Source organism: Cajanus cajan, chromosome 4 (genome assembly GCF_000230855.2).
Source record: "Cajanus cajan strain Asha chromosome 4, NIPB_CcT2T_4, whole genome shotgun sequence".
NCBI classification, from domain to species: Eukaryota; Viridiplantae; Streptophyta; class Magnoliopsida; order Fabales; family Fabaceae; genus Cajanus; species Cajanus cajan.
The window spans coordinates 66,601,822-66,610,848 of NC_138520.1; positions in this window are offsets into that span (position 1 = coordinate 66,601,822).

Genomic DNA, 9,027 nt, shown 5'->3' on the forward strand with positions numbered 1-9,027 from the left:
TTAAGAAAATACATTTGTACTCTTCCTATTAGAAAGAGAGAGGATGTTATAATTCTTTTTTTCCTTAAAATATCACATCTCTTCTATCAATAAAATTTAAATATAAAAATTTATTTAAAAATAAAGTTATCATAAGTTAGAAATATATATTATAAATATGGATCAAAATAAATAATAAATTTTTAAAAAAATTCATATACTCTAATTAAAAAAATGCCTAAAAATCCAATCGTAAAAAAAACCTTTAAATATTTTTTCACATAAATAACTATTGGTATTAATTATGTAGGAGTGCATATAAATATTTTTTTTATTATAAATTAATGTCTTGCTCTTACAAAAAAAGAAAATGGGATTGATACCCACCAACAATATTATCATCACTTTTAAGCAATTTATAATTTTTTTTAAGTTTTTTTTAGCGACCGAACAGAATTTCGTCGCTAATTTAAACTAATATTTAGTGACCAAATTCAATTCCGTCGCTAATTTTAACTAATTTTTAGCGACCGAATTAAATTGTCGCTAATTTTAACTAATATTTAGCGGCTGAATTCAATTTCGTTGCTATTTTTAACTAATATTTAGCGACTGAATAGAATTTCGTCGCTAATTTTAACTAATATTTAGCGATCGAATTGAATTTCATTGCTAAAAAAATTAAAATTTCTTATTTAGCGACCGAATTCAATTTCGTCGCTAAAAAATCAAAATTTCTAATTTAGAGACCGAATTCAATTACGTTGCTAAATTTAACTAATATTTAGCGACCGAATTCAATTTCGTCGCTAATTTTAACTAATATTTAGCGACCAAATTCAATTCTATCGCTAAAGAAAATCAAAATTTCTTATTTAGCCACCGAATTTAATTTGGTTGCAACGTCTTTTACAATTTAGTAGCTAGCGACGAAATAGTGACCGATTTTCTAGCGACGACTTATTTTGATATCTAAATTAGTCGTTATTTTGATTATTAAGAATCGGTCGCTAAATCAGTCGCTAAATAGCGACTGATAAATTTTGGTCGTTATTTTGTAATTTTCTAGTAGTGCCTGTATAACAAATAAAGGAAAATAACACAACGAAAGGGAGTGAGAAACATCTCACTCTGGCTCACAATGTAAAAATATACATCGGATAGCCAAACACAACCAAGGCACGTATATGTACATAGCATAGATAGATTAACAATAATATCAGATTCCACTCATCCAAGACAAAAAAAAATCATTTTAACAAATAAAATTAAAATGCACATATAATGGACACAAACTATATATTATTATTCATGTGGCACTAGTAACACATCACATGGTGCATTGCCACTAGCAACACATGTAGAGTAGTCTAGGAGTACATGTCGGGTCACACCCTCTACGCACTCTTACTAGAAGGACATACTTCCATAGTCTAGTCAGAATAGTTAAGCCGGGCAAGATACATCCGATGCACACAATGAGCGAGACTAGGACTTACAAACTGAGCTATCCCCAAGGACTAATCCCTAGGCTTTTACACAAGGGGCCTTCCCTGGAGATGTATTCCATATCGTACCCTTAAAAACATTTATGCAAATGATGCATGTAAATCAAGAGTCTATGCATTCTCATATCACATTATCATGTCTCATTATCACATAACATTATCATATCATTCCACCGTATCAAATTTTCTCACATCACATACTCATCAATTATATTCATTAAAGGATAACATTGAATAACACAAGAGATTCACATCATTGCATATCATAAATCATAAGAGGGAAGTAACACATGATTCATATTACACTAATAGAATTCATCAAACAAAAAAGGAAAGAAGCATAATAGGGCAACTGACGCTCAGCCCCAGATTGGGCGCTCAGTGCAAGCCTTCTAGAGAGTAATTTTAACTCTCTGGTTGAGCCACGCTAACTCTCAGGCTCACACTTAGCCTGAGGGTCCCAGATAACATTATCAACTTTCTGTCACATTGATGCTTAGCGCCAGAAATGACGCTTAGCATGGTTTCTACGATCAAAAACTTTGTAGTTTGCAATTTTCATTTTTACAACCAATCTTCAATCTCTTCATACAATCACTAAAAGCATTCTAAATCATGCAATAAACATTCAAAACAATACAATTTACTCATACAATTACATCTTCAAACAATCTTCTTGTATAACTTCCAATGTATTCCCTTAGGGTTTTCCATAGGAACCCATAGAGATCTCAAATCATACAATTATAATTGTAAAACTAAAATTAATCATTCATTCAAGCAATCCATACAATTAATTACTTACAAGAAGAACAAAAAGTGAAACAGACACAATTGGGGAAAACCCTTCATATATAAGCATACAACAAACATAGGATTGGAAGCCAATCCCACTATCCAACATACATTCTCACACCCAGAACAAGGTTTCTCACTCCCCCTTTACCTTGTTGAGCAGAAAAGGATGAATGATTAACTCTAAGATGATTTCCTCCTCCTTCCAGTTCTTTGAACTCTAAAGCGTAAACGCGTACATGAGAAAAAGGTAAAAGGTAAACTTGATCACCTTTCTCTCTTTTTTTCTTTTTAAAACTTAACCTCCATTTAACCCTTTAGTAAAAATGTGAACCATGGTTATCAAAATAAGTTCTCTTCCCTTATTATAAATAATTAAATAATATAACCTTTAATTATAAAACCTCACAATAAATAAATAAATAAATATATATATATATATATATATATATATATATATATATATTCACATAAAATAATTACCAATAGTTACTAAATTCAAAATATTTAATTATCACAAATATAGTAAATAATAATAAATTAATATCAAACAACTCTTATTAATAAAAATAAAATATCAAAATTATTAGTAAGATACCTATATTATGTTTTTATAAAAATAGGGTGTTACAAATAAAAATAAAGGGATCAAAAGTACAATTTAGCCAAATTAATTTTTATCTCTTAATTATTTTAGTTATGATTCTTATAAAATATTTTTTTTATAATAAACTTAATAACTTTGTTTTTTTAAAATAGTTTAGTTTTATTTTGATCTCATAGAATTAGAGTCAATAAAAGTTTTATTAGTTTTTGATTGTTTATGATAACATCTTACAAAAATATAAACAAAAAAAGTAATTTAACACACACACATACATACATACATACATACACACAAACACGCACATATATGTATGAATATAGTCAGGTATAAGTCTAAACACTTACACCAAAATTCGTTCATTTAATAACTTCCTGTATAAAACAAATTTAACCAATCCAACTATTCAATTATGTGATGTTATACACAAAATCATGTATATTAAATTTTACACGATTTACACTTTTCTAGATATGTTATCTAAATATAGATATTTACACATACTTTAAATATCATATTATACATTAAAATAAAGCAATGTGATGAAATACTAAATAATTTTGGAATCACATAAAATTTGATATACATGATCTTGAGTATAATATTACATAATTCAACTATTAGATCGATTAAACTTGTGCTATACAAAAAATTATTGAAATTATAAGATTTGATGTAAGTGTTAGACTTACATTTGGTGTTAATGGATCATGACTCATAGATCAAGTTTGCAAATTTTTTTAAAAAATAAAACTATTTGATACTTCGTTTCATTAATTCAAATTGATATATAATTATAAAAGTATTTTATACATTAATTTTAATTAATAAAATGGGGTATCAAATAATTTTCAAAATTTTTTAAAATTTTAAATACTTAATTTGTGTATTATGAACTTTTAATTCAATGGCTAAATCGTTAAAATTTGATGTAGAATATGAGTTATTGAATGTAGTAATTTTAGATAGACTTACTTCACTTAATAATACATGTTCTATATCAAATATCATTGATCCAACAATTGAATTCTTAATGTATAGATCAAGTATGCAAATTTTTAAACATGTTACAAACTTAATTTATGCAATAAGAACTTTTAATTTAATAGTTATATCATAAAATTTGATGAATAATATGTGTTATTGAGTGAAATAAGTTTATTTAGACTTATTTTTAGAGTAAATGAATCTCTATATATACATATATATTAGAGAGAACATGAGAAAATTTTTATTTTTTTAACACTTGCAGGGCATAATAATTTATTAAAAAGAGAAAATCAAAAGATGATTACCCACATTGTATTTTGTTTATAATAGGTATAGATTATAAATAATGATTTATGATTAGATGAATATTAGTTACCAACAAAAATCGCACCCTACACATACAAATTAACTTTGATCGTCAGTAAGTATATATATATATATATATATATATATATATATATATATATATATATATACTCCTTTTATATGTATTATAAGACATAATTTAAAAGAAAAATAATGGTTATTTTTATAAGACACTTTATAATTTTTATTAATTACTATTTTTATTTTTTATTTTTTACACATATTAAATATTGTGAGAATATTTTTTTATTATTATTGAATAATAAGAAAAAAAATTTGATAAATAATTTTTCTCTTTCATCTCTTTAGTACTTCAATTATTATTTATCAATTTTATTGATATTACATATAATATTTTATATGGACTAATATTTTGACTTTTAGTGATAAAAGAAAAAAAGTAAAATTAGTAACTATCATGAATATAATTTTATATTAATTGTATTTATAAAAACAATTTGACATTTATTTATTGATTATATCGGCTTTTTAACTCAAATAAAATATAAAAAAATTAAAAATAAGTTATTTTAAAAACAAATTACTAATATAAATTGTTTTGGACACGTAGGCATACAAAACATCAATACGAGTGACGAAACATATGTACTACACCAAATGTCAATGTTACTGACACTTTCCTCGGAGAATTTTGGAGTTGTTACGGTACCCTCAAAGATTGAGGGATTTCAACTTTTTCAATATATTTGTTTATGTAAACTTATAAAAATAAAAATAAAAAACTAATTTAATTATAAAATGAGTAATCTAAATTATATTTATAAAATAAAAAATAAGATAAAATTATAGAGATTAAAATTATAAAATTTTAATAATGTTATAAAACATTAAAAAAGAAAAGAATTAATAAATAGTTGAAATAAAAAATTATTAAAATTACAATATTGAAATTCAAAAATTTAAGACAAAAGAAAAAAATATTCTTAAAAAATTATTAAAATTAAAATATAAAAATTTAAAAATATTAAGTGAAAAGACAAAAAATATACTTAAAAAATTATTAAAATTAAACTATTTAAATATATAATAATATTATTAAAAATAAAATTAAAATATATAAAATAAAAATAAAATAATTAAATAATTTAAAAATTTAAAGAATAAAATATTATAAATATTATTTAAATAAATTATTAAAAATATAAAATATAAAAAAATTATAATTATAATTGTACCGATACCCTATTTCTCGATAATTTTTTCTACAGGAAACGTCAAAACCATTAACGCCTTCTCCCACGTCCTGTCGTCCATAGCGCCTTCGTGTCGTTCAAGTCTGGGAAGTAGAAAGCATCAGTCAGGCTTGGGAATAATATGTTATTATAACTTCTTTTAATTTTTTGAAAAAATATATTAATACAATGTAAGTATAGAAATGTGAATACTCACCTTTATTTTTAAAAATAAAAATATAAAAACGTGAAAGTTATTTTATTCTCAAATATATTTTATACTCAAATTGTTTTAGCCGATAGTGGGAGTATTCAAAACGCAAGTAAAAAAATTTAACAAATTATTTTTAAACAAAATGTCAACCATTTTAAATATTTAATAATGTCATTCCTATTATTGTATTCATGGGAATACTATTCTCATGAATAAAAAGTTATAATCTAAACTAAACATCCGTATATAGAAATAGAGATAGATATATAAATATATAAATATAATTATATAAACAAATAGACGGATAGAAAAGTTGTATTAATATTTTTTTTCAAAAAATTAAAAGAAGTTATAATAACATACTGTTCCCATAAAAAATTATATAGGGTGACCACTAATAAATTAAAACCATTTTTTAATATTGTTGTGAAAGTTATATCAGATTAACTAGTATTTAGGTGAGCTTCAATGGAGGTGTTTATATTTACTTTGAACAATATTGTGCTGCAGGGAATGGAATAACTTGAGTCCTGCAGTTGTATCCACAACTGAAGTCAGTGTCTATGGCCTTTTGGAATGTGGAAGCATTAGCAGGAGTAGTGATGATGGTAACACTAACACCATGCTTGGCAAATAGCCTTGCTGTGTCTACCATGGGGATCATATGGCCAGGTGTTAGATATGGAAGAAAAATGACATTGAGTTGCTGCTGTGATTCAGCTTCCATTGCCATACCAATTGCAGTCTTTGAAAGAGAACAAACGGAAAAGAAGGATATGTTGTTGTGGTGGGTAACTGGTACTATTTATAACTTTTTGAGATGCACTGATAATGGTTTTAAATTTAGGAAAAGATTTTTAGAGAAATCTTGAGTCTAGGCAATTTGTGAGAAATTGGAAGAGAAAAATGATGAGTAATTTTATGATACCAAGAGAGGGATATAAAAGAAATGTTGGGTGTCAGTTGAAAGAAACAATTAGATAGTTAAGAATCATCAATTATTTATCGTCTTAATTAATTATTATACGATATATATTTATATTTTGTAATTAATAAAAAAATTAGTAGCATTAAATTACATAATGCAAAGATTATTTAAGGCTCATATTACAATATCATCTAATAATTTCTCGTCACTTGGTATTTAAAAATGTTGAGTGTCTAAAAATAAAATCTTAACATTTTAAACCTATAAAAAAAAATGAATGCTAAGTTAAGAAATTGTTTTTATCTCTTATTTTAGTTATGATTCTTATAAAATATTATTTTAATAACGATCTTAATAAAAACTTCTTTTAAATAGTTGTGTTTTATTTTTATCACTTAGAATTAGACACTAATAAAAGTGATAGTTTATTTATTATTTTTTTGATTGTTTATTATAACAACGTCTTACGAAAATCAAAAATTGATGTAAATTGATATATTTTTTAAATTGTTTGGTTCAAATCGGTGAGAAATAAAAGTGATGGTTTGTTTGGCCCCTCCCTCCTTTTTTTTTTTTTTTTTTTTTTTTTTTTTTTTTTTTTCAGTTTGGTGAGAAATCAATTGTCTAGTAATCGATTTTTAAATTATTTTTTAATATTATTTATTTTGTTTTTTATTTTTCAAAATTTTAGAAATTATTTTTAATATTTAGATTTTAAATATTTTAAATTTATATATTTAATATTATTGTTATAATTTAAATTTGATAATTATTTTTAATATTTAAATTTTATGTTAAAATTATAGAAAATGGAAAAATAGAATTATTTATAAAAATTAGTTTAATTTAATTTAAATTCAGAATTAAAATTTAAATAATAATATATTTTTAATATATTAAAATTTATTTTAAAAATAAAGATAATTTTATATTTTAATTTAATAAATCACTTGTTATATTTTTAAATATGTAAAATTTATTTTATTGTTTTTATTTTGCTTTAATAATTATAGATAATTAATTAGAAATGAAAAAATTTTAAATTAAATTTTATTATTTTATATAAAAGTTTTAAGTTATATAACAAGAAATATTTATATTATATATTAACTTTTGTATTATAAATCAATGAACGTTAGTATGAAAGTCAAATGTTTTCAATTTTAGGGTGACTTTTAAAAGGTGTCAGGAACATCTTTTAGACCTAAAAGTGGTACTGTTGGATTGATTGACATAAAAACTATAGAAAATAATTGTGTGAAAGAAAAAAATTAACTTAGAAGAGACATAATAAAAGGCTATGAAGTGAGTCAATTGATATTCATTGCTGATGTGAATAGAATAGTTGATAATACTTTCATAGAGATGAATAATTTTGAAATAATTGTGCCAACAGAATAGGAGATCAAATGATAAGATAAATAAATAAGAAGAACAACACAATCATAATCCACCAAATTACATAACAATAAGCTAGGTTAATGATGTCTATGCCCACAGTTCCACACCTTGGAGGTTGTCGGTTCCTTGTTGGGTTTCGACGACCAATGTGTGGTTATTCTGGTTCAAGTTGGTCTTGATCATGTTCTATTTGGGTATTATCCGTAATAGGATTCGACAAAGCACTTTCACCAACCTCAGAGTGAAATGAAGGAAATGAAGGAAAAATCATACTTTGCATGTAATCATATGTGCTTTGTGGTGTGTGTACGTCAACGCCAAATAGATTGCTTTTGAAGTCCTCCGTGGGACCTCTTGTTGATGGTGGGGTGTACATGAAATGTTCATGCCGCATATGAATTGTTGGATTCATTGAATAAGACTAGGGATATTGTTCCACATTATAAGGTGGGTGGTTATCTCCAACCATTGAGGCATGTGATGGTGTTGGATAATGTTGTTGAAATCCTATAGTTTTTGAGAGTTGTGTACTTGAAGTGGAAGCACCAGATGTAGAATATTGGTTAGAAAGAAATAATTTAGAATTTGTATGAAACCACTGCAAATACTCAGTAGTGTGTTGGAGTGGCTCTTGAAGTGGTTGGCCAAGACTAGGAACAGTTTCCTTACCAAAGCCAGGAATGGCTTCCAAAATAATACTCATCAATGAAGATTGAGCAAATAACATCATCATGGGATGGGATTCTTCCACCAATGATGACAACAAAAGATCAAACAGAAAAAGGCAAAGCTTCATACATGTTGAAAAAGCCGAAGCATTTGGAAAAATAGCAGAAAAAGACAAGCTTCAAACATGAAAAAGTCAAAGCTAAACAAATATAAAATTCAGAAAAAAAACCTATTACAAGCAGGCGCCTGGAGAGGCATCACAATACTCACATAGCAGGGGCAACACTAGAATCCCTGTCATCCATCTATCTCTGCCCACCAACACAGGGGCACATCAAACATCTCCTGCCCATCCACTTAGGGGCAGTCTTTCATCCCAC